Raw genomic sequence first — 27,380 nt, 5'->3', positions numbered from 1 at the left:
CAGCATCCAAGGTGCTCTAGAAGTCACCCTGGCCAACTTTTCGAGTGCCAGAGCTCTACACTAGACAGAATCTAGGGTTTAAATCAGTGTTGTTCCCATTATGATGTTACTATTGTACTCCCTCAGTGTATACATGTCCTGGTCATGGTAGCATTAGATGTGTGTATGTGTGTGTGTGTGGTGTGTGTGTGTGTGTGTGTGTGTGTGTGTGTGTGTGTGTGTGTGTGTGTGTGTGTGTGTGTGTGTGTGTGTGTGTGTGTGTGTGTGTGTGTGTACGTACTTTACTGAATGTTAGTCTATGACGCCTGTTCCCTGAAGTGTTGATCCAAGCCATATGTAGAGCTGGCAACAAACTGCAATGGCAGGTGAAAGAATCTGCACTTGGCATCTTCTTTACTCTCTGAAATGCCCACACACACACACACACACACACACACACACACACACACACACAGGACATTGGCTCGATTTTCTTGATTTTACAGAAATGACCCGACAGGTTTCGCGCAGCAAGATTTTTTCTGCTCTGCTACACTTTTGGGGGGTTTGATCAGGATGTCCGCTCAGTGCCAACATTGCTTGAATTTCTCACAACATCATATGCCACCTCCATATCTATCTATCTATCTATCTATCTATCTATCTATCTATCTATCTATCTATCTATCTATCTACCTACCTATCTGTCTGTCTATATCCAGGCCGCAACCTGTTTAATTCCACATATGAAAACACGTCTTAATCTTCCCCATGATGCGTGCAGTTAAGGCCTGAGTTGTGAAGTGGTGTAAATAAACAGACTGTTTCACTAGATAGGCAAAGCGCCCTTCATTGAAAGTTATTGCCAGGCAGCCGGGGGTAATACATCACCGCTTTTTGTGAGGACAATGCTACGAAGCCGAATCCAAGTACAGATGCATCATAGTTGCACAGTGAGCATTTTGTTACAAATAATGTTGTCATCAATTTTCATCTTTTGTTTAAACATATTAGTCTTTTGGACAAGATAGGTCATATTTCAGCAGGTTGATAAATCCTCTCCCCTCTCCTCTTCACAGAATGTGCACTTAATTAATTACACAACCTTTAATTGGACAGATTATTCCTAATGGCGGTACAGTGCTAAATGTACAAACTCTGAGAGGGCTCACTAGTAATTATTTTAATGCCACTTTCTCGGCTAGCTGTAATCAGTATATTTCAAATAATTAGTATTTTCTCATAGGCTAAGGTACAGATACTCCAAAACAGATAAATTACATTTGTGTGTTGGATGTTTTTTTGTGCAGCTGAGCCCCCATCTCCTGCATCATCTCCATGTGCTGAGGCTGTACGTTGTTAAGGGGCGTTTGATCACCCTGTGATATTTTACGATATCTGGCGGTATTACCTCCTGTTTAATTACCTCAGTAATGTGCATTGATGTACATGATGGATTTTTACGGAAGCCCACTTCTTAACTATCGGATGCGGCGACATGAGTGATTATCCGTGCCGCAGTGGTCTTAAGAGATAAATTAATAATTGTGATGGAGGAAGCGGAATACAATTAGCAAATGCGTCTGCGGTCACAGGAAGACGACAAACGTGAAACACGCCGTTGTTTCATTTTAACTGCTGACATACGTGCGATTTAAAAGAGTAAACTTCAGGCCACCCCTTATTTATTCAACCAAACACTATGTCAAACAATCTTAATTTACCTCTGTATGCACTGCTGAGGAGGTGGAACAATTTAGAGAGGAAGTGATGGCGCTGTTGAAACTTCACAGCTTGACTCTGAGATAAGAAGAGAGGGGATGAACTAATGGCTGAGGCCTGGTTTGAGGGGGCCTGGTGCCTCAAAGTCATATAATTCAAAGCATGTATGTCAGCCTTGTGCTCATTACCATGACTGATCATACTGTCTCCCAGTATCCTGGCCGCCTGGCACCCAGGACCTGCAGGTGGTACTTTATCTAGCGTCCGTGTCAATTTCTCACGGAAATATTTCCTCTGCTAAGCAGTCGGAAATCACTGCCTGGCACGAAACAAAGAGAAGAAACAATGTGCTTTAAATGAATAGCTGAACAACAGTATGTCCGAGGAGAAGAGAAACAACAAAAACAATGCAGTTGTTCCGGGGTATATCAATTTGCTCTTTTATTGTTCGAAGAAAAGACTATTCTTCCTCCGTTGTAGTGGACAATATAATACCACAAAGTGTACTTCATGCATCTTTTATGTACGTCTTTGCGGTGAGTGGCCAAATGCAACAACACTATTCCACTTTGACAAACCCTGATTTCATATATCTAAGTGCTCAAACGCCCCAAAAATCATGCGTCACCGACTATCATTCTTCCCTCTCCGGCATCGATGGATCCTTTTTTTTTTGTGTTCCTCTCATTCTCCCCCCTCTGTCTCTTGTCCTTCTCTTTTATTGCTTTGTACAGCAAAGCACCATTACTGATCCCTTCCAAAGCACAAACTAAAAATCTATCCCGTTGTCATTTGCTGCACCGTGCCATCTATCATCGGGGGTGCTTGGCAGCGTCTCCATACGAGAGAGGAGGTGCTGGAACAGGAGGCAGAGTCAAGGACTTTCACGCGCAACAAAAAACTTGTCACAATTATTTATGGCTCTTGCTGGGACACATAATAGGACACATCAAACTGCTGTTTTTTTGTGTGATGAGCGCCCTCACATCGCTGGCTCCCTTGTCGAAGTGGGTCACAGGCATCTCTTGCCTTACACATACAATTTCCAAGACAATGGCGGAGCACTTGGGGAAGTGACAGTGACAAATACTGGAGCCCCCACGGAAAGCTGGGCAGGCTGTTACATGAGTGATTGCGCCAATAATCATGCGGAGTCGTCACGTGTCTGTGGAGCAGGAGGGAGATGGGCAGCAGGGGTGGCAGGGGGTGGGAAGAGACAGAGAGTGAGGGGGGGGGAGATCGAGAGAGAGAGAGAGAGTGTATGAGTGTGTGAATAAGACGGGGAGGAGCTGAGGGAGCAGTGGGCCTGTGTAGAGAAGTGGCTAACAGGTCCTGGCAAATCATTTTTTATTTCCTTATCATCCATCTCCCACTTCCTCCCCTCAGATGAGTTGCTGCTAAATGACTGTCACTTTGGACGGTGCTGTGATATGTTCTGCTGTAGCGTCCGTAATTGGGAAGGGGTCACCAGTGCCTGTTTCTCTGTGTGACCTTTCTTAAACTCGGCCGCCCAGGGAATTGGGCAGAGCCTCAGATTAAATTACTTCTCCAGCGCCTCGGCCCTTCACCTTAAGTGCTGGCACTTGGCTCCAGTTCATGGGAAAGAAGCCCCCTTGTTCTCGCTTCAGCGCTTCAGGCACCAAGCACAGACTTGCCCGGTTTGCCAGCCCGAGCTTACAGGATAAAACATCGGCCTGTGCTTCAGATATAGGGCTAAAAGACGCCTTTAACTAGAGTGGCGCAAGAAAGGGTCTTAAAACCTGGAAATGAGTTAGCATCTTACTACTTTTGGTGCCCTTCATATTGAAATCAATGTTTTTGTGAACTTGTTTTTGGTTAAATGCCTAAAATAAGGTTTACAAATCCTATACATATTTTGTTCTACGACATAAAATGTGTCAGTAAATACCCTACTGGGTAAATGAGTCATCACGTTGAGGATTAGCCGCCATTAGCTTAGCATTGATGTCCATGAACATGTAGGCTTCAGAATCATTAAAGTGGTGTTAATATGTAGAGATTATGGAGTAAGAAAACGTGCAAATATCATAACATGTTTTGCCCAAGATCTAATTTTCTGCCATTTTCTGAAATCCAATGGAAAAATCCAAATGCTTTTGTCAAGGGACCGTTTACAATGCTTACTTCCATACTTCCTGTTGCATCTGCAGATAGATATTCAAATGTGGTCCCATTCAAGTACTTCCTGGCAAGATGTCTAAAGCGAAACTACAGTAAAAATATGAGAATATTTGGGCTGGACGATATGTGATGTAGGATACGAGAAGACTAAATCAATTCCTTTGTTTCTTCCATAAGTTTCCGGCTGTTGGTAAACAACAACAAAGAGTTAAACGTGTAATCATCCTCTCGCTGTCAACATTAAACCCCCCGCCTCCTCCCCTCCCGTCACCACTTAAAAAATGGCACATTGACCTGACACAGCAATGTGAGGAGAGAGGCAGCTATTCACTGCTCTGTTAGATATGATATAATGAGACGCCAGCGCTCTGAAAGACTGACAGAAGAAAAAACGCACCCAATTGTTCTCCAAACATTGTGGGGACGTCTAAATAAAAATGTCACATTTTGGCTCGCTATCATGCAAATTAATGGCATATCTGGCTGTAAAATAGACATTATGTGAAATCAAATCATCTCAGAAGACATAAAAATGCTCTGATCAAGTGTTCGTCCTCCCCTTTGAGAGCCTTCAACAGCTCGACTACCTCCTCAATTACTTTGGGTGTCAACAGACAGCTATCTGCAATGAGGGCATGTTTTCCCACATAATGACAACTGATAGCTGGTGTCAGGCAGGTTATGCTTTTCAATTTGTGTCTTGCAATAATAACAATTACAGCTCATGCAAGTCCTCATTACCTTACAGTATGAATTCATTTTGCTCCGCACATTTCCCAAAACACTCATCTGCACGCCCGTCATCTCAGACAGGCAGCTGCCGGGACGACAGAGAGTGGAAAACTTTGTTTCGGTTGATCTTTGACCTTGAGAAGACTCATTCCAGCCAGATCCGCCACTTTTTTTGCTCTGGCTTCTCGTGAAATTGTTCTGGATTTACAAGGTCTCTCATCAAACTCTTAGAGGCTGTTTTGTTTGCCATTAAAGATTAAGAAAAGTCCACTTGTTCAAGGACACAGATTCTCCAGCTAGAGGAGACAATCTTAACTTCACTAACTTAACTAAGCAGACCGAAAGCCTGGTGAGTAACAACATGTTCAGCCTCTTGAAAATGGACTTACACAATCATTTTTCTTGCTCTAATGGAAGAAAGGATATTTTTAACATTAAAAATGAAGATTCACTCCTGGCTCTTGCTGTGACACATCTTAGTCTTTTGGACTGAATAAAAATGTAAGTTAGAGACCTCACCTTGGACTTTGAGGAACGTGGATAATTTTCACAATTTTCAAACATTTTACGGAGGTGGAACCGATGTAACGAGAAAATAATATAATAATAATGAAGATATTCATTAGTAAGAGTCCTAGTTTGACGTGCAAATTGCATTCTAACAGGTGGTGATGAATGGATGTAGTCCTGCAGTATATTAAGTCCACTAATATAGACAAATACGTGCAAGGATTTATAGATAATATGCTGTAACAGGTGTTTTAGTACAGTTCCGTTTTTCCACTGTCAGGCAACCTCAGTTTTGTTTTGTCACATTTGATTTTGTCCTAAACTGTGACTCTAGTTTCAATCAGGGCCTTTACAATAAAAAGTTCCTTCTAGCTATATGGGCTCCTGCGACCTCAAGCTATTGGACATCTCTTTAAGACAGCTGCCAAATCTTCCTACATGAAAATATAATGTTCCAAACTAGCTGAGCAGCTTTAAAAAGGGTGGGGGGGGGGGGGTCATTATAGCAGCAGCACTTCAGTACACAGTAAAAGATGGTTGAGTTGAGGGTCATTGCTTCTGTCACTGAGCTGCAGCCTCTCATTTTGCTGCCTGGCATCGCGCCCTGTACGTCGCTGCCCTCCGTCCGGAGACTGGCTTGGCGTGTACAACAAAGACAGACAGGTCCGACTGCTCCTTGCTACGAGGGCCACCCACTCTGAAATGCTTGTTTACCAGGACTTGAGCGAGGGGTATTTTCAATCTGACAGGAATGAATGAACCTGATCATCAAGTTTGTATACTTTCCATCTGTACTTCGAAAACCCTCCACTTCATGAAAACTTGGCCTGATTCCGATCAAAGTCGTTTAATTCTATATCTGCTAGATTCATTTATCTTAATGTTAATATAGATATGTATCAGAGGCAACTAATTAATGACTGCAGCCTTAATCTGACACTGATTTTAAACAAGCTACTTGACCCAAAAAAAGTTCAATCACATTTGAAAAATAAACTGTGACTCCAGGAATTGGTGTGACGCTATTAGCTGGAAACATACTTTAGAAACATAACAGCTGATGTGTAGTGGAGTTACATAGTCAGGGTTCACCCTTATCAAAAATGTTGTGGAGTACAGTGTCCTTGTAAATTGTATTTCGCCATCCAGGATATCGGAAGTCAATCTCAAGAGCATCCAAATGATTTCTCTAATTCACGCACCTTAATTTCCCTTTTTGTACAGAAGAAACATTGCACTGTGATTTATCATGCATGAAAGCAGTGATGCAACACTGGCAGTCTCAGGTATATGAAAGAATGTGATCGGCTTATTTTTGTCCTGAAATATCCATTAAAGTATGCCAAGATTGACTCGATACCAACAGAGTCTTGAAGTCTCTACATTTTAGACTTTTAAAAATAACTATAGTATAGCTACGCTACGCTATCATGTTCAATATCTTAGATTGGTGCCGCATGTTGTGGTGTTTGAATGCTGGTTTGTCTTTGTTTGATTGGAGAAAGTTCTGACACATACTCAGTGTTTGAATTGGAGCATAGTGTCCTGGTGAAATGGTTCTGTAAATGTGTGTGTCATCTGCATAGCAATGGTAACTTATTTTGTTGTTTTTCACTATCTGAGCCAGTATGTAGATGTTAAAGAGAAGAGGCCCCAAGATAGAGCCTTGAGGAACCCCACATCTCATATTTGTCAACTCTATAGACTTAGCTTCCTATAGAAAAAGGGTTTTTCCTGTCCTTTAAAGGTGCCATAGAAAGCATCTATCTGGTATTTTAAATTGTTCTCTGATGTCTACAAAGAAGGTATATAACTTTGGTTGATCCAAAATGTCCAGATGCGGTTTCACAGACTCATTTACAGCCCTATGATTTGGTTATAGAATGAAACAAGCTGAATGGCCTTATTTGGGGCTCATTTACATAATTATGCCAAGCTCTGCTCTGATTGGCTGGTTTACAAGGAGCAATCCATGGCTGCCTCAGAGCCCACAGAAGTAAGTGAAGTTCTCGAAACTGTGAGAGATGAACCATGGAGGCTATTGGCATCCAACCTTACATGTTTGAGCCTTTATCGGAGGAGGAAACCGACAGGATTCAAATCAATTTACAACTATTGCAAAAAGTCCCAACCAGTCAACAATGTCAAATTAGTACTAAACTAGAAAGATAAGCTGAGAAATTGGATTATATCAGCAAAGTGTTGGACACGTCTTGACCCTATTATGGCTTCTATTCATACTATTGACAAATATTTCAGTATAGCCCCAAGTACCGTATCGACCAACAGACCACCACAAAAAGCACCAAGTTGATATTACCCAACAAAGCAAGCCTTTATGTGCCTGCTTCTCATCCCTGAAAGAGAGACGTGACTTTTCTCTGGTCTCGCTGCTCCACCATGAACTGGTCGATGGCGGGGCCGTGAACCTGGAGTGTTGCTACTCACTATGCCACCATGCTGTCCACAAGGCTGTAATTGAGTTCTGCTTCATCCGTTTTTATGATCAGTGTCAGACCAGAGCAGGAATAAGAAGAAAAAGGAGATAGATGATCGGTAACAAGGTGCATTTATACAATTCTATCAACTGCATTGGAAAGCCTTAAGGATTTGTTTTCCCTGTTTTCACTGTCGTTCAATACCTGTATATCATGTGGAAGCAACAGGTCCTGAAAAGCTCCAGATTCTCAACAACATTTACTCTAATAACACATGTTTTGGAGAAGTTAATCTAGAATGATTAGGAATGTTTTGACATAAGTTAGACTTTTAAGGGGGGATTTAACATATTCCTCCAGCGTCTTTCCTAACTCTGGTTGACATCTACTAGCGGAGGACTCGCATTGCTCTGGCATCTGTGTGTGTCTGCTCCTCTTAAACACCACCCATGTGTGGCCGGAGACTCACTTGACAATGACGCAGAGTGATGCCCGCTCAAAAAAGAAGAGAGAGAGCGAGACGGGATCTGTGATGAATCACGTCCCATGGAGGGAAAATGTGTTAAATAGTACTTGGACACTGCAGCATGATAATTTTCTATCACAGCAGCCTATAAGTATCTGACAAGCCCTATGCTGACTCGGCAGTCTGTTACAAAATGGCAGGCGTGCCCTTTTATCTCGGTACATGTTTCACGGCAATTGGACAATCAGCCACTGCAGTGAAAATCCATAGTATCGATCGGCCTGTATCTTCTCTATAATTCTCCAGCAGGAAATCCCTGATGACAAATTATATCTGCACCAGTTTTTGATTGGTGCTTTGATGTAAGTGATCTCCAAGGGCAGACTGGAGGAACTGGTTGAGGCTTTATTAACTGAGACTAACCTGGCTCTTCCTCGTCTCACACCTGCCCAAAGCCAGACCTGCTGTCAGACAGTCAGACTGCTGCACGAGGAGGCCAGTCAAAACCGCTTCAGCGATTCTGGATTTACGTCGCGTCACGTGCAGACCACCCGGCATCATAATAGAGAGAAATGCTGGCCACTTTTTCCCGGTGAAGGTGACTGTCTGCCTCCTGTGTCTAGACTTAACAGGTAACACAAGCGGGGGCACAATAAATCACAGATCAAGATTTTTTTTCCTGTTTATTTCTAGATCATTGGCAAAGTCATCGCTGCATTTCATTACAATTTACAACAGGCTTTTTTTTTTTTTACAAGTCAATCGTGAGCTAGTCGCTGCCTTTTTATTATGCCTCTGTAAATTGTGCCGCAGTGTTAAATTCCAATTTACAGTCAATGTAAGCCGCCATTTCATTCATGCAGGCCGTGCATCCGCCCTAATGTTGCTGCTACAGTGGAGCTAGCCATTTCCTCCAATCTGCAGTTTATGAATGTAAAGGGGTGGAAAAGGCAGCACGAGGCAAATTAAACCTGATAGTGTTCTCTATTGATTCCAAACAAACACATGCTCTTTCTCACTCTCTGCTTTCGGCACTTGATGCGCATAACAAGCCTTATCATTATGCACTACTGCCTTTTTTCTCCCACAGTTGATAACCCTGACCACAATGCACTGCTCAACACACTGGAGTGCACAAATCAAGAGGCCTCTTCTAATCCTGCCGGGGTACTTAGCAGGCATCAAAATTGGTGCAGAACTTTTTCCGAAATCCAGTCATAAATCCGATGATTTTTGAAAAGGGGAAGGGGAGAGAGAGGGAAAGCCCTTTATTGGTGAGTCGGGTGTGTAAGGGCTGGGGGGGGGGATAATGTTGGAAATAATCCAGCCTCTGACAGAGGAGGAGGGGGAGCCAGCATCGTTTACAGAGAGGCATATGCTCCCTCCCTTCACACAGACATGAACTACAGCAAAGCAACCTTTTACCAGCCAGTCGGAGAAGGATAATCTTTCCCCTCGCAGCACAATGCGGGAGATTACATGGAGAACATGTCAGTCTGCACTGGATTTGCTAGACACTAGATCTCTTGTCCCTATCGATTTGAAGGCTTCTCATTCATGTTTTCACACGGGTCTCACAGGCATCAAGGCCAAAAGCATATGGTTGGGGAGGCAGCTATTCTTCTCTCTCCCTGCTCCCTCACCCTCTTTGTGTGATTGGGTGATTCAGTTTGTGTGTGTGTGTGTGTGTGTGTGTGTGTGTGTGTGTGTGTGTGTGTGTGTGTGTGCGCGCGCATGCTCCAGTTTGCACCGGCATTTGCACATACATGATCGCAACGGTGTCATTGTAACACCTGCTCCCGGGAAATGCGTTTTGTAATCACAGGACAAGTTAACCTCGACACCACACACTGCAGATGTTGTAATCCCTGGTGCGATTCTGTCGCTGTTGATTTGCTTCGGAGCAGGCGCAATCATCGCCCTCATTTTAGGGGTTATAGTTTCCCCTAAAGCTTTGCATTATTAATCAATTATTACATTGCACGCCCCGACACAAATAACAGAAGCTGCTACGGTTTACACACGGCTGGAACCAGGTGGTTAGGACATTCTCCGTCATCAGCGGGGTTCATCCTCGTGTTGTTTTACGGAATGCATCGCAGCAGTTTCACTGATGGAAACAAAACTCCATGTCTGTTAAGCAAAGCGGCTTGAGGACGCACAGCTTCTTGTTTAATTGAACATGTTAGCTTAAAGAGGCCCTTTTATGCTTTTTAAGGGTTTTCCATTTCCTGTAGTGTTTTGCATATACTTTAGTGCACGTAAATGGTCTGCAAAGGCTAAAATCCGAAAGTTCTCTCTCACACACTGCCTGAAAAACCTCCATTTGACTCCTTTGTTTACATCCACAACATAGTGACACTACTACAGAACCCTCACGCTTCTATTGGCTAGAGTTCAAACACATTGTACGTGATAGGCTAAGGGGCGGGACATCTCTAATCGGTTGACCATTCGCAACAGAGTCGGCGAGCTAACCAATCAGAGCAGACTGGGCTCTGGTTTCAGACAGAGGGAGAAAAAAGGTGCTGCAGCACAGGCAGTATGAGAAACATAAAGAGCTTTCTGAACATTTAAACATGAAGACATGTCCAACTAGTGGCATAAAATACAGATATGAAACCTGAAAATTAGCATAGTGGGGCCACTTTCAATTAATACCATATTATTTAGCACACCATCCTTTGACGTGGTCGTTGATAAACGGCTTCCTCCATAATAAATCTGTTAAAGAACAATAGAAAGCAAATCATCTTTGTATACGTAGTGTTGAATTTAATGAAAATGTTGAAAAATGTTGTAAACTTTGTTGAAACTCTACTCCAGTAAAGTTTTTAGGAGACAAATTAAAGAGACAAAGCAAAGTCTTTGGCGAGCCTCTTGGTCCTGAATGACAAAAGCCCTCCATATTTTATGCACCTTTGAGGAGGGCAGATTAAGGCCCGGAGCAGCAGACTTTGACTGAAGAGTCCAGTGGACTCACAATGCCCATTTTAAAAGGAGCAGAAAACAAGAAGTCCTCACTCGAGCGTTTCTTAGTGATCAATATGCTAACTCGGGGAATGCTAAAATCGAGGCGGATGTTTGACAAAGATGGATAGATTTGCACCGTCCGTGAAATGTCACTGATTCAGTGGAGGATGTCACCTCAGGATCACTCGGCTGTGTGATAAGCCTGACACATCAGCTCGGGGTGGAGGCTCCACTCTCCCGCTCTCTTTTCCTGTCAGAGCAGACGGATGACAACGACCACCACTGCTGCAGGTCCGGTGGGACCCAGGTAAAAATGAACACAATTAAAAAATGGATGAGTTGCAATCTGTGGAGAAAAGTCAATGTGTGAGGTTTCGGGGTGGTTAGCGGCTGAGTGGTCGCAGAAAAAAAAAATCATTAATTTCAAGTGAGGGTTGTCAATCTAGATTTGATAGAAACACTCTGAGCTGCAAAAAGTTTTTCCCATTATTCCTTGATTAGTTTTATATCCAAGCACTTGTGTTTATTTGCAAAAAGTTATCAAACACAGCTTTTTTCAATTGCTGATTGTTGCAGCTTTGACACGAAAATCCACTGTGATGTATTCAGATTGACGTACATACATTTCCTTCCAGCACATAAGACACTCCTTGCTAGAGATTTCCCTGATAATGGGAACAAAGCTCTGTCATTTCCCAGAGATAATGTAATTGCCATAGGGAATGAAGCCATAAAGATGGCAATAAAGTTTCTAATTTTACTGCCTTCTCTCAGAATCTGACCCTTTGTGATGCCGATATTTCCTTGCGCCCCGAGGCAGCCGCTGTGAGACTCCTCTTCTCTCTATTTGTTCAAGATCAAAGGTCTGTCCAACAACAAGACGCCCTGACAGGCTGCTTTGGCATATGTTGGGCCCATCTATCGGGCCATGGGGAAGGTGAGAGAGGGAGAGCTTTCCAGCGTACTGTTTTTCACATCACTCTGTCAGAGAGGCTCCTCTCAGGAGACTTTGGGCCAGTTTGTGTGGTCAAAACAACAGAGTCACACAAGGAGGGAAACAGCAATCACCAGAGTGGTACTTCAGACTGACCCGTAGCTTGACCTGCTGTCAAATTCCCTACCTTGTTCCTTCCCGACGCTCCCTTTTGGCTGATTTTGACTGATTGGTTTGGTTTTGTTTTGCTTTTGTTGTTCTGCGGCCCCTCGTTGTACTTCTCCTTTTTCACTTCTAGGCAGCGGGGATCATATCTCACATTGTATCCCGACGACTTTGATTGTAATCCTGTTGCTTTCTGAAGGAAAAACACCAGAAGCTGACAGGAGACAAAGCACCATCCACCCACAGGATCCCGGGTAACTAATAGCCCAGGTCAAAATCTGTCCTTTTATTTATAATCCTCAACAGCATGAAATATGAAGGGGTAGATTGAGATGCATAACTTCACCCCCTGTTTTTTGAAGCAGGAAGCCCTCAGACACTGAAAATGATGAAATGCTTTGGCTGAGAGGTAAACTATTAATAGACTTCTCCACCTGAAACTGTCACTGTGATCCCTGCTCTACAGCCCCACATCCACACCAGGAGCACCTTTCAGGGACCCGAGAAGGACTTTCACATATGCTGAGGTACGCACAGCACCTCCTGTACAGAAGCCACGCTTATCCCCGGGACCAATGTGGTTCACAGTGGATAGTAGCATGCATGTGTCAGTAACTCAGTTAAGTGTGGGCATGCACATATTTCCTATTGTGCTGATTCCGAGTGTTTAACTGTTACCAAAAAAAGTATTGTCGAGTCAAACGGAGGATGATAGTAAAACAGGCGCGGCTGCATTTTTCATGGCCAACTAATTAGCCATTTCCCCTAAGAAGCACAATAAGAGCTCTTGCGTGTGTCACTGCCGTCTGCTGCGCTTTATGAATAAAACGCTCATTTAAAATATTTTTGGGGACAAGTATCCGGATGTAAATCAGCCAGCAGTAAAGTTATGTCAGTGGGAAAAGTCACTGCCGGTAGCAAGTCACATTCCACAAATGATCATTTATTACCCAACACTATTTTTAAGGGGGAAAATGGCAGCCTCTCTTGTCAAATCTAACAAGGGAATAGCTTTCAGGTGCTTATTCCGCTATAACTCATCTCTGTGACCTTTTGAGCAGGAATTAGGGCACTTTCATCCTTGCTCAGGTGCTTTTTGGAGTCCATTAGCATTTTTTAAAAGTGCGATGGAGTGTAAAGAAAAACAGGGAATCTTTCATTAATAGACCAAGTGAACTTTAGCATATTGTATTACAATTATGAAGAATGGCCTGGTAAAGGATGATTATAGCATTGCAGCAGACTTTCTTTAGAGAGGACATATATGCTTATTTTTAGTTTCATTTTTGTACTTTGTGCCTCTACTGCTACACCTTTAACTGCTTTGATGTTCAAAAAGCTCTTTATTATTCCTCATACCGCCTCTCTTTCACCCTCTGTCTGAAACCAGAGCCCAATGCTCTGATTGGTTAGCTCTGTTGTGATATGACAACCCCTTAGAGATGTCCCGCCGCTTAGCCTTATCACGTACAATGAGTTGGAGCGCTAGCCAATAGAAGCGTGAGTATTGCATAGTGATGTCACTATGTTCCAGAAGTAAACAAAGGATTCCAATGGAGGCATTTTAGCCTTTACAGACCATTTACATGCACACAAACCTATAACACACTACAGGAAAGATGGCAAAAAGCATAACAGGGTCTCTTTAAGCAACATCTCCTGACTAACACGTTGAATTGTGTGGTTTTATTTTACAGCGTTGCCTCTAGTTTCACACTGGAGCTAAAATCCATGACAACTTCAAGCACACGTAGCAATAATGAGTTCATTTTTTTCCCCCCGTTTCAAAATGTTCAGTTCCTCCTTTATCATTATTCTCCAATTCAACATGCCCCTCCTTCAGGGAAATTACACAGCCATCCACCTAATCCCAGTCGGGGTGAGTGCTATTCCACGCTAGCGGACCAAATTAAACATCTGACTGAGATTGCTGAGAGAGACAGCTCGTTTTTGAGGCCTCTAAATAATTCATAGATAAAACAAAACACAACAAATACCTTGAGACGCGTGCTACCCTGTAAGTTAATCCGACAAAATGAAATGGAACTTTATCTTTCAGCTCAAATTGAAGCAATACCGTGATATTAAAGTGAACACAAACACTGCAACAAATTACAAAATGCCAGGGGGACCAACAACGGTATTACAGAGGACGACCAAATACCATTTCATTTTCCAGTGTGGGACATGTACTATCGTTATTGTCAACAAATTGTAGCATCCAAGCTAGTTGGAGTCATCACTGCCAGTGTTATATATTAAATCATGAGGTATGTCAACGATTGGGCCATGTCAGAAACATCTTGCAACACTAGAAACATACTGATTACAATAAAAGGGATGAAAAATCTCTCTCTCCCAAGTCCGACTTAACAATGTAAGGCGCTCGTAATGTGCCAGATTGTGTTGAGATGTCGTACCTCGTTTTGTATTACCACTTTCCCTGTGATCAAAAGCATTCATCTAAAAAAAGAGGGATATCTGAGTGCAAATATCATCTTTATACAGGCCATTACTTATTAATCCTTATGTTCATTCCGGGGCCACTAAGACATGTCACCTAGATGTCCTCTGAAAGTAAATGGCCAGACACAGTGTATTGAATTACACGTCCCCGTCCCCCCCTCTAGTTACTGGAAAAGCAGGTCTTGGAGATAACAAGAAAGGTGATATTTACAGTAGCCTGTAGCAGTGAGAGGTGTCCTGCCAAATCACAGCTCAGGTGTGCTTAGGAGCGCCTCCGTGTTGGGAAAAGGACGAGACTTTCTCACAGATGCCTGGGGAAGAACCCTAACCCTAGTAGGGGTGTAAGCGCCCTTTAGTGAGATCAGTGTGGCCTGGACCATTATTTCCCCGCCCTTGTTTCCACATTTTTGTAAAGACTTGTATTCATGGTGACAAACCCTGCTTTATTCTTTTAATTCTTTCAGTCAAACCACTGTGGAGAGGTTACTTTTCCCAGGACTGACTCTTGCTGAAACAGCAAATGCAGCATATTTTTAAGGGATACTGTCACAAACAGAAATGCAGATAAGGTCCTGTGAATGCAAATAATGTTAAGAATATATTTACCCATAATAAAGAGGTTATGTGAAAACAATCGGAACTTTTTTTACTTTAGAAAAAGGTCACATTTTGAGGCAATTTTGTTATTAGACTAAGTGTTTGGGGGCGACAGTGGCTCAGTCAGTAGGGACTTGGTCTTGGGACCGAAGGGTCGCCGGTTCACGTCCCGATCGGATCAAAAAAATATGGAGTGAGCTGGTAGCCCTTGAGCAAGGCACCTAACCTCTATCTGCTCCCTTGGCGCCAGGTACCTGGCTACCTCTCCTCTGCGTCCTTGGCACCGGGTACCTGGCTACCTCTCCTCTGCATGTGGTTGTGTATTACCTCTGTGTTTGTGCATGTATATCCTCTGTGTGTTTTATGTGTGTCAACACAACAGAGTAGAGAAAAGCAATTTCCCTGTAAGGGATTAATAAAAGTATGTCTTCTTCTTCTTTCTATAACAAGGAGAAGCAAATCCCTTTTCTTTATAGATCTTTAACTACATGTTGTTTCTGCTTTTATTTAAGTTTTACGATTGTAAACAAAATAGTTATTTTAATGTGTTTTGAGAAAAAAAGCACTTTGAAGACGACTTTTTAGACTAAAGGAAATTCTTGTTCCCATTTTTCCCTTTTTATGACATGCTGTCGACCGTATATTAAATCCATTAATGAAAATCATACCATGCTGATTAAGAAGTAATGAAATAATGTGAAGATGCAGCTTTACACCAGATGTTTGAGGGTCTGTAGTGCAGCAAATTTGGTTTAGGGTTAAATTTGAGGTGGATTTTTGTCCTAATCAAAAATTGCTTCACGTGGAGAAATGTACTTCTCTGATTTCATGCAGGAAGCACCTACTTTACATTTAAGACAGCTTGCTCATTAAAAAAAAATCATCAAAGCTTTCATGAGCTGGTTTCACTGTAATGTAAATCGATTTGCAAAAGGAAAGTTTATCTTTTTAGTCGGGCTTATTTTCCTGGTTACATACATGACTCCTGACGCGTTAACCTCTGTTACATGAATTAATTACTTCATGGTAATATGTGACCGTGAAACATTTAGAGGCACAGACAGCGCGGCATACGAACGAGAGCACTTTATGGTTAATAAAGTGTTTTGATCATCACATACAGGACTCGGGGAAACAGGTGCAGATGAAACAACTGGAACACATGGTGGCAGCCAGAAGCTCAGCACACCTGTTCCCCGTCCTGCTAAACAGCCTCGCTGTGGATCGTCTCTGGAGCACGAAATAACTTCCACACACACACACACAGCACACACTTCTCCAAATCTAATAGCACGGAGATGGAGAACAGACATTTGTCCCTTTTAGGGCCAATAGCAATGGTGATAGATGAAAGCAGGACTCTTTCTCTATGCTGCTGGAAGATCTTAATGCGTTTTTCCTCTGGTCTGTGTAGACAGAGCACTCCACAGGGAGGGAGGGGAGGATAAGTAACTATAGGAGGTGGTAATGGTGTTGGTATCGGCTGGTGTTGTTTGCCCTAGCTGTATTGAAGCGATGGTCCCCGAGGAGCCCGGCACAGGGAGCTGGGTTTGTCAACCTTGTCTGAGGGACTTAATATGAAAACAACACTAATGAGAACCATTTCCATTGCTCTGTTTATTTTCAGAGATGCATTGAGCGGGGCATACGCACGGCTCAGTGATCGCACGTTGCATTGCATTCATTATGGGGCCCTGGATGGGCTACTGATACATTACACACAAACACACTTATAATTGCATTTTTTTTTATTGTTCAGTGCTACTTTTAATGCTGCATTGAAGCAAAATGGGCTCCATCTGACCGAACACAATCGTAAGGTTATGCATCTGTTTGGCATCTTTTATCCTAAAACAGAAATTAGACGTATTAAAAATGGATTCCTCGACAAAAACATCTATACACATACTGTGGATTCTATAGTGTCTGAAGAGGTTCTCTCTTCATCAATAAATGACAAGCTTCAGCAGACAAGTATCATTTCCTCGAGCAAAATGAATCCTTCCGCGTCCATCTATTCACTCACAGACATGCCATTTTGAAAATCTCTCTAAAGTGACATTACTCTAGAGATTGAAACCACTATTTCATTGAGCAGAAAATTGCTATTGAATTTGGAGCTGAATAATTGGAAGCCATGTTCCAATTCAACCCGCAGAAAAAAGGTAGAGTTATGTTTTACTGTCACACTCAAACCAATGACATTCTGAAGCTGAGCGGCACAAATGGTATGGGTATTGTTGGACGGGACATTGCTCTCCTTTGTATATGAGCCATATCCAGCGGAAAAAAAGAGTTGGAAGGCAATTTGGAAAAGGATGCAATACACTTTGATTTGATAGAAGGCCATGAATGGAATAAAAAAAAAGAAATATCAGCGTTTTAAAGAAAAGACATTGAGCTGTGTAGCTACATTTGCTGCATTTGTCAAAGCCTCATATTACATTCCAAAATATTTGCCATACCGAAATGGAAAACAGCGCTCAATTCTTCCCTCTGTACCGGAGAAAGCAAGGCTGTTTTCTTTATGCAATCTGTAGGTTTGAAAAATAAGAAAGGTGATGTTTACTCTGCATATAAATGATCATATTTATATGCATCTCAATCAAAAGTGAAACTGTATTCCTGCAGATTCGCAATCATATTTTTACAGTTATGCAAAAAAAAGCCACCATTTAAGAGAAGAATAACTGCTTGGGTAGCTCTTTATCCCTTTGCTGTATTTCTTGTGTTGAGGTTGGTGGCACTGCCTCCCCACACCCTCTTTTTTCCTCCCCCCTACCGCCCCTCCCTTCATCCAGTGATCGTTTTGTGAACCCGTTAGCCTGTCATTGGTTTAGAGACTCCAAATGACCCTGTGTTTCTGCGGAAGACTCATTCATCCCCTCCCTCTTCTTCCCCAGGCCACTGGCAATACTGATGACCACAAGAAAGACACACACACACACACACACACACACACACACACACACACACACAAACACACTAGCACATGCACTCACACTCACGCACTGTGGTTTGCTGGTGTAATGTGCTTTGTTGTGTGAAGGTATCAATCAGAGGGGAGCAGATTATTAGAGTGTCTGAAAGAGATCAAACAATGTTGCCGTCTGCACCCACACATGGCTGATTTACAGGCAGGCTGATAAAGTACTGCAGCTCTCTGTCAGGGGCTACATGACGGCTCGCCGCGCTCTTAGGATAAATTATTGCAGAGGCCCGCGGTAATGTCTCTCCACCTAGCAACCAGCCGCCCCAGCCGCTGCCAGGGGAGCCCTGCCTCGTCTGCCATAATGGCACTGTGTCCGGGGTCAGCAGTTACTGTATCGTAGCAGGGTGGGAGGGATGTGTACACACACATACACACACACACACACACATGCACACGCCTGGATGCATGCACACCGGCTCTCGTTTGTCTCTACACCTGCCATTGGAAGCAATGCCAAAAGACACTCAGGGATGACTGCAGGAGGACTGAGTGGACACAGGGGAGGCACTGATGGAACCGCTACAATTTTGCAGTACAGCAACATTTGGAAAAACGGACGCCAAGGAAAGCATCAAGAAAGTGAGCCTGGCGTCAAAGCAAAATCTAATAGTGGTCAAACGGTGGTACTCACTTCAGTTACAATCCGTGGCGATGTTTAAGGCCCAAAAATACTATTTCCTCATTTACTTGCATTGGTAAAGAGAAGATTGTAAATCTTTTTTTGTGTAAACCAAGTAGCCAGAATGAACACTTCCATTATTTAAATCATTCTCCTAAGTCCTAAAAATTGTTATATGCGCTAAAAGTCAAATATTTCCCTTCTTCATTCATTTACATGAGACAAGATTGATGTGGGAGATTGCCAACAGATCCAGGAAACATCCAGGGAACATCCAGGGAAGATCTAGGTAAGATCTGGGGAAGTTCTAGAGATGAGCAAGAGAAGCAGCAGGAAACGTAATGGGAAGATCTAGGGAAGATCAAAGTAAGATCAAGGTAGGGTTGAGGAAACATCCAGGTAGGAACCAGGAAAGATCCAGGGAAGATCTAGAGAAGATCCAGGAAACATAATGGGAAGATCTAGGAAAGATCCAAATAAAATCATGGTAGGATTGAGGAAGCATTCAGGGAAGATCCAGGGAAGATCGCCTAAAGATCCGGGGAAGATCTTCTACGATTGAAAGGGGCCCCGCCTTCAATGATGTATCCATTTGTCCTCATACATCCATGTTCCAAGGATCCAAACGAGACAGTGCTGAGAGGAGGGGGTGGACATTATCAAATAATAAGACTTGGCAAAAACATTATAGAAAGCCATTTGTAACACTAAGTCTGATCTCACTTATGGGATTGGCTAGGAGGCAACCGAACAGACATTATTTCACACTAACTGTCCCTGTCCTTGTGTCAGTACGCAGGGCTGCAAGACAACCTCTCACTGATTGATACGAGTCTAATGGGGACACATTTTTATACAGTCTTATGACAAAACAGATTTGATTCACTCTCCAAATCACATATTTCGAGCTGTGCTTCACCACGCAGGGACAAAGATAGATTTATAGACAGATAGGCAGAAATCAAAATGAATAAGTCACCACCTAGAAGTGGATTTCACTTACGGATGACGCATAACTATTTCATACCCGGCAGGCCTTTTATTTACTCAAGATGGCTTTTTTTTTTTCTCTACACGGAGCAAGGTCAGGCAAAGTAGAATTCACCCAAGAAATTGGCAGGAAGCTGCAGAAGCGAGAGTAGGAAAACTATACCGAGATGCTGAAAGATAGATGCTGTCGATTGAGAGTAATGAATATTTTACCGAGTCATTCTCCATTAAAGCTTTTTCAAATGTGTCTTTCTGTAAAAATAAAAAAAAGAAGAGAGGATGTCAGAAATAAAAACAACAACAACTCAAATATATCCTTTTTTTTTCAAGGTGTTCTGCAGTTCAGAAACTGGCTTTGGCAAGTGGTCTGCCATTTTATTAGCGTTCGGGTGATCGCCTTCTCTCACCCCCCCCCCCCCCTCCCCACCCTCCCCACCCTCCCCTGTGTTATCTCGCTCAAAGCAGTGCCATCCCTCCATTGTAATAATGCCGCTTCCCAGCAGCCCTTGGAATGACCTTTCTTTAATTAACTGCATCTTGATGAGCAGATCTACATAGAATGTGAAGGTTAATTAATGAAGTATCACTGCTTAGTCTTAAAACCATCACCTAGCAGATGACAGCCAGCCCACCACTCTCAATTTTACCCCCCGATCTCATTAGCAATGGTCGGCCAATGGACAGCTCGGCTCTGGCCAGTGGATCTCAAATAAATTGTATCAAAGACAGGCCCTTTGATATGCTTCGTATGGCTACGTTAGACCATTTTCAGACTCTACTTTTTGAATAATATATGAGAAAAGCTCACACACACACACACACACACACACACACACACTCTTGCATCACATAATGTGTTCTATCTCTGAGGTATGAATCTAGTCAACAACCCCATAAATAATTCAAATGAAGGTAAAATAATATTTCAATTAAGATCCATGTAATCTGTTTCCTGCAAACAAATACATGATGGATGGTGATGGATAATTCTTGTATTATTGCACAGTTTCATCTTGATAAGCTCTCGGTTTCCATGTGATTTCATTTCAGGGCGCATTTCAGCGTTGCTTATCATCGCAAATTTGGAAAGAAGATCCACATTAGCGAACGTTGCCCACCTACTAAAAGTGTCTTCCTGTGGCAGTTCAAGCTGGGAAAAGATGAGCCGATGATGATCCGCGGTCTACGGTTACACCACGTTTCCCAAATCTGGCGGTGCTCACACAGTTTTCTGTCTATCTATAATCTATCACAGACAGTAGAGCATGATGTGAGCCACAGCACTTAGAGCAGAGACACTGAGGTGGACATGTGACACTATCCATCACCATGGAGTTTGTGTTGCTGTTGATTGCAAGGTCTCCCTCCGGGGTATAACAGGCCCGGTTAGCCACCTGGGCTCATTTACCTTCCCACCTGGCCTGGACATTGGGAAATTAAACTGAAAGTATCCAGGATTATTACAGTGGGCAGGGTTTTCTCGCTCCTTTCATGCTGAATAAGAACGATTTCTGAATCAATTCCGATTTTGCACCCAATCGAGTTGTACGGTGAGGACGTCTTTCTGTAGGCAGACCCTCGAGTTAGCATCAACAAGCAATGTGGATTTTGAAATACTGCAGAAATTAAGATCTGTGATACTTTCACATTTTGTTGAGCATGATAATCTACACAAATCAACACCACATTTAAAGTTTTGAACGCAATCAGCAGAAGCAAAAAGCTAACGTAAGGCTATAGTCAAACTACTTCACTGTGGCATGACTTCACATCACCAGCACTGAGCTAACGGCGGCTAACGTTTCGGCCTGATGGCGTTTAATAGGCTCATTTAGTCCCTTGTTAGCCGCCGCCGTTCAAGGCATCCAACCAAAAACAGCTGACTTTGAGACAAAGAAACCTGAAGTTGTAAAGTGCTAACTCATTTCCATGTTTTCGGACTCATTCCCGCACCACTCTGTGGAACACTGTGCAGTTCTGTCATTATCCCGCTGACTTGAAAAGCATTGCATGCACTTTCTCTGACACCTAACAACGTCTCTGAGTGACTGTGTGCTGCTGCAGCATATACAGATGTGCGTAAGGATCTCCATCAGGAGGAACTATTGTCTCTGCATCAGTATTTCTAAAAAGGTGAGAAATATGATTGAGGTTTGCCCAAAAGTCAAATCTCTGGATAGACTTCAGGTAGCAGTAGAGGCACAAACACTCCAAGGCAGCAGAGTTTGACAAGCGAGTGTTTATCTTTTTTACCCAATATATGAAGAATAAAGAGTACAATATGACGGCTATCTGGATACAGCTAACCCACAAGGAAAGCTACCAGTGTCCATGTTTGTCCGTTAGCACTACAAACGTATTGATTCCTACCATTTACCGCTACAACCTTTTGACAGCAGACACAACAGTGTATGTAAAAGCTGACATGGCTGACTTCATGACAAGCTAACAAAAAGTGATAGCCCCCCTGCTGCATTTCACCGCTGTGTATTTATAGAATAAAATCGCTTCCTGTGCTCTATCTATACCTTTGACAATCACTTCCGAGACACATTTATGGATCAAGTCACGAAGAAAGACGTATTCAAATTCCATTTTGTTTCTCATGAATTGTTAAGATTGTGTCTGGGTAAACTCAAATCCCTAATTGGTGTAGCTTTTTGCTAGCACTGATACAGTGTCACGCCTTCACTGATGACTGTCAGGTAAACTTTCCATATAGAAGTGTTTCTCCGCTGAAGCGTCTATCTGATTTCCCTTTCAGCCCCTTGGAATGACAACCCACTAAAAGCTGGCACAATACGCTTCCCGCACACAACGCTGTCACCAAAGACAACTCGGGAGAAGCGAGTGTTTTGAGAGTTTGAAACAAAATAGCTGGTGCAGCATTTCCCCATTTCCGTCTGAAATCCTTGACACCAGAGGATTTACAGTGAAGTGAAGTGAGGTGGGTGCTGTATGGAACGAGCTGGGGTGGGTGGGTGGTGTGTGTGTGTGTGTGTGTGTGTGTGTGTGTGTGTGTGTGTGACTGTATGGGGGGGGGGGGGGGGGGGGACACTACACTCATGCTGACAGGGATCCTCCCTGTAGCGCATGCTTTTTTTCCATTAGTTCCTTACTCACTCTCTTGCCCTCCAGACCCGCAGAGTGAGGAAGATTTAAGTGGCCAGTCAAGTGAAATCCCCAAGGTTTGGCAGGTGTGAGGTCTGGCTTCATTATCTACAGACACCTCTGTCCAATTATGAGCCTTTCTCCCTCTGTGACGATGATGATGCCCTGTGTGTATCCACCAGTGTGTGTCTGCAGGTGTGTGTGTGTGTGTGTGCAGGGCATGAATAAGCCAGCCTCGTTGTTATCTGTCTAACTATCAAGATTCCCTCCTCCATCAGGACATCATTGACATCACGCTCGCACACATGCACACATCTTTTGTTTAGATTTAGCTCCGTCGATCCGTCTTAACCAGAAATATTCTGTCCGTGGATTCTGCACAACGTGAGAGCGGAGAGGACACATTGAACCTGCTCGTGCAATAAGGTTAATTCTCACTTCACAGTATGGGCAGGGATTTTCCTGGCTGGATTTTTCTTGACATTTCACGACATTTTCTTGATAAAAATATGCTTGAAACTTTTAAAAATGGCAATAAAAACAAATTTAAATCACTTATCTTAACAATTAGTTATAATGAATCACAGATTATATAAGTTAAAATCATGTAAAGTGAAAAAAACAATGAATCAAACATAAATAAGGCTGGTAATAATCTTAAGGTCCCCCTGCATACATGAAGAAGAAATACAATTTAGTAAAATAGAAACCTTGTGGGAGTTTGTTCATTTTTGAATCTTCTACTACATCGCTTTTCAGTTCATCATGTTAACATACTAATGATTATCTGGGCAATGTAAATTCATCAGGATCAACTTATTGTGAGGATTTTTTATCCTTCATAGTCCTGCCTCTTGATCCCAGCAACCATAATTAGGGCTGACTAAGAAAACAAGAACAAGCATGGACCAACCAAGGTTGATCTGCTCTTAAATGGCATGTGTTCTTCCTTGGCCCATGACACACCTTTCCACCAAGTTTCATAAACATCGGGCCTCTAGTTTACCGTTAACCCTGCAGACCGAAAAAACACAACCTCTTTTGCCAGAGGAAATACATTCCACATCCTGTATTCAAATGCCTCGCTGAGTTTGATACATCTCTGTGTCTTCTCCATTTTGCTGACCCACTGGTTCCAAAATGTCAGCTCCTACAAACTGGAGCAGTGCCTCGTTTCAAACCAGCACAGAGTCTCTTTCTCTAGCCTGATTTTGGACACCCCCTGCTGACACTCCAGCATAATACACACACACACACTGACAGCAGCTTCTTTCCATTGCAGACTTGACTTAAAAACACCTCGTTTTTTTTTAAGAAGGTTCAGGTACTCGTAAATAACATTGTCAATGTCTAATATCTATCCGTCTTGTACATGTTGTACGCTTGTTTCTATAATTAAGACAGCCACAAGGCAGCCTATGTTGCACATGCCTCGTACAGAGCGGAAAACATTAGAAATACAATTGGCTTTTTGATTACTTATCTGACAAATGACAAATAGATAGAAAAAGAAAGTGCAAGTAAAGTCAAGAAAGCACTTTTTGTTCTCCTCTGACAATCACATTTTAAATGCCTGTAACTTTGGCCGTATTAACATGAGTGGAACCTTTATCTGAATCTGGTTTATTGCCAAGTCGGTTCACGCATTCAAGGATTTTGCTTTGGTGTATATGGTGCGTACATGAACCCAACAAGAGGAAAAAAGGACAAAAATGGTTCCAATCATGTTGTCATTTATTTCCACATATGTTCCTTAGGATGGTGTATTCTCCTCCTGAGGCTTTGGCTTGCTATTGTCTCAGTTTTTATAGAAATGTGCTGTTTTTAGTGGTTAAGAAAGCTACAGAAACCACATGATTTAGACAAATCACTGTTTGTGCAAGATTCTGTGTCTGCAAAACTTTATCAGAATCAGAATCTGGTTTATTACCAAGTGGGTTTACACATTCAAGGATGTTGCTTTGGTGCATATGGTGTGTACACAATAATAGTAAAAAAAAAAGGACATGTATAAAACTAAAAATCTTACACATCATTACATAAAATGGTTGCAATCTTGTTGTCATTTATTTCGAAGTATGTTCCTTGGAACTGAATATTCTCCTAAGGCTTTGGCCTGCTATTGTCTCTCTGGATAGGTATGGCTCTTCTGGGTAGGTAGGAACGCACATTTCTCTTCCTCTAACAACCACATGATTTAGACACATCACCATTTGTGCAAGCTTCTGTGTCTGCAAAATTGATCAGAATCTGAATCTGGTTTATTGCCAAGTCGCTTCACACATTTAAAGATGTTGCTTTGGTACATATGGTGCGTACATGAACACAATAACAGGAAAAAAAGGACAAATAAAGAACTATTTCAAAGAAATCGGTTGCAATTGTGCCTTCATTTATATCCACGCTTGTTCCTGAGGATGGTATGTTCTCCTCTTTGGCCTGCTATTGTCTCTGAAGCCACATGTCCCCTGTAGTCTGTGGTTAGCTTGCACTCATCTGCAGCCCTATCATCTGCATCAGTTAGCAGATACAAAGAACACAGCGCTGTTTTTGCGTGTGAGCTTGTGCGCCTTTTGTGTGTCTTTTTATATGATGAAGTGTTGGGAGGCATGTGATGCTTCCCAGACTTTGGCTCTGTTTTATCTGACGCTGGGATGGCAGCTGTTGACCAAAGGAATTCATACATGTGTGTATAATTTGTCTTATGGCTCGAAACAAACACGAGACATCTTTTACCCATTCGATTTGACATGACATAAACAGAAGGTCACTACGAGGGTTCCTCAGTTGTTGATTATAATTTCCATCCCGTCTATTAATAGAATAAACAGGATATCGAAGCACATTTTCTCAGAACATATCAATCAGAACTTATTTGAGCAACTGTGAGCTGACGCATGTTGCAGCATAGCTTTCAACTCACCATTTTATTTGCCTCCTCTTAATGATAATAATCTCGGGGCTGGCGGTGGCGAACGAGCCTCCCCTGAATCGCAAAAGGAGAGAAAGATGACATGAATTAATAATGAGCAAAATTACTCAAACTCTGCACACCATGACCTGCCGCAGCACACGGCGAGCAGCGGGCCCTAAGGTGACAAAGCTAGATAAATATTTTATGTCTAAATATGATTTTGGGGTCCTGAGCCTGCTGTCTGACAATCCTGCCCAGGTTATTGCGGCACATGGAGAAACCATTAAGCTAAAAAGGAGACTGGGAATGTGTCTGCGCCTCTTGTCTGGACACTCAGATCAGGTTTTCAGGCTTCTGAGGCCTGTGTTTTGCCAGTGAAGTGAGTAGACGGTGTTCTTTGGGTGCCCTCAGGTGGAAGCCTGGTATAATTGCTGTTGACAACCTACAAGTCATTGTGCAATTAAAGCATCTGCCGCTCCTGTGTGGCAGCGGGCTGTGATGCCTTGTGACAGCTCGTAGCCATTAAGCAACTGTAAGCAGCTGGCGTGCCTCTGTGGGGGAAAATAATGTGACAGAGGCGCTCCCCCCACCACCCCTCCCTATTGTTGCCCTTGTCTCATTGGGGAAAAGAGGGACATTACATCACTCACTGGATTCTTGGGCGTCTCGATGAATGGGGGAAATGAGCAAGGCTACAAATTAGACGTGGCACAGCAGGATGTCAAAATGATACTTTGTTTCCGAGTACAACAAATGAAAAAGAGCTTATTGTTCTGGCAAAAGGACAGAGTTCACTTCAAGTGTAGAGAGAATACAGTCAGCAGTAGGAAATGTAAGTGACTAACTGGGGTTTGAGTTGCTCTAAATAAGAGTTTGAATAATAAGTCAATCAACAGGAAATTAATTGTCAGCCATTCTGATATTTCTTTATGATTTAAGTGATATTTTAGGCAAACATTGCATCAATTCTGTCATTCTGGATGTTCAAATGTGAAGATTTCTTTCTTTTTCCCCCATTTTTTAATAATGTTTGTTATTTATTGATTAAAGGACAAATACACAAATACATTTGCTATTTAAATAATGTTTATTCTTCATTTTATTGTTTTTTTTTAACTTCAGAACCAGCCCCCCTCATAGGAAAAGAAGAGAGTAAAAAATGATTTTAAAAAATACAAATAAATAAAATAAAGTATTCAAAAGTATTGGAAATAAATAGTAACAGTGCATTATAGTAAATATAAATAAATACTACTCCCCTGCCATTAAGAGATAGCTAGTTGCAGGCCTACTGAGAATATTTATAATGACATTACTGTGTGTTTGCTCATAAATAAGACCTAATGATGACATGCTAAACTCCTCAATCTTAAGACTCATAAACTGCCAGAGTGAAAAGTAAAAACCCAGATTTACAAGTCCTTTGATTGTAGTCCATGAAGTCTACATCAAAGCAGGGAGCATGCTGCACTACTGGGAGCATGACATAAGTCTTTCTTTAATTAACACATCTCTAAGTCATTTGGTTGTCACATGTGAATGCGGTCTTTGATGCACATGTAACTGTACTGACTGCTGTGGGGGGATTTATGTGCATAAGGTTTGCACACTTCTCAGTCAGATTTATTTA

General features: G+C 42.4%; 1 long non-coding RNA gene across 2 annotated transcripts in view; it reads right to left on the bottom strand.

Moving 5' to 3' along the window:
* LOC134867372 (uncharacterized) overlaps positions 1–27,380 on the bottom strand; it is a 28,475-nt gene that overhangs the window by 111 nt on the left and 984 nt on the right. Inside the window, exons 2-3 of one of the 2 annotated variants that reach the window (XR_010166143.1) lie at positions 25,760–25,822; positions 281–400 (exon numbers count right to left, since the gene is read on the bottom strand). This is a non-coding gene — a long non-coding RNA (uncharacterized LOC134867372). Of the gene's footprint in view, positions 1–280; positions 401–24,622; positions 25,498–25,759; positions 25,823–27,380 lie in introns of those variants that run through there. The other variant, XR_010166142.1, reaches the window with a different exon arrangement.

Source organism: Eleginops maclovinus, chromosome 1, assembly GCF_036324505.1.
Source record: "Eleginops maclovinus isolate JMC-PN-2008 ecotype Puerto Natales chromosome 1, JC_Emac_rtc_rv5, whole genome shotgun sequence".
Classification (NCBI taxonomy): Eukaryota; Metazoa; Chordata; class Actinopteri; order Perciformes; family Eleginopidae; genus Eleginops; species Eleginops maclovinus.
Note: the sequence above shows the minus strand (reverse complement) of the source record. Positions and strands in the feature narration are given on the sequence as shown.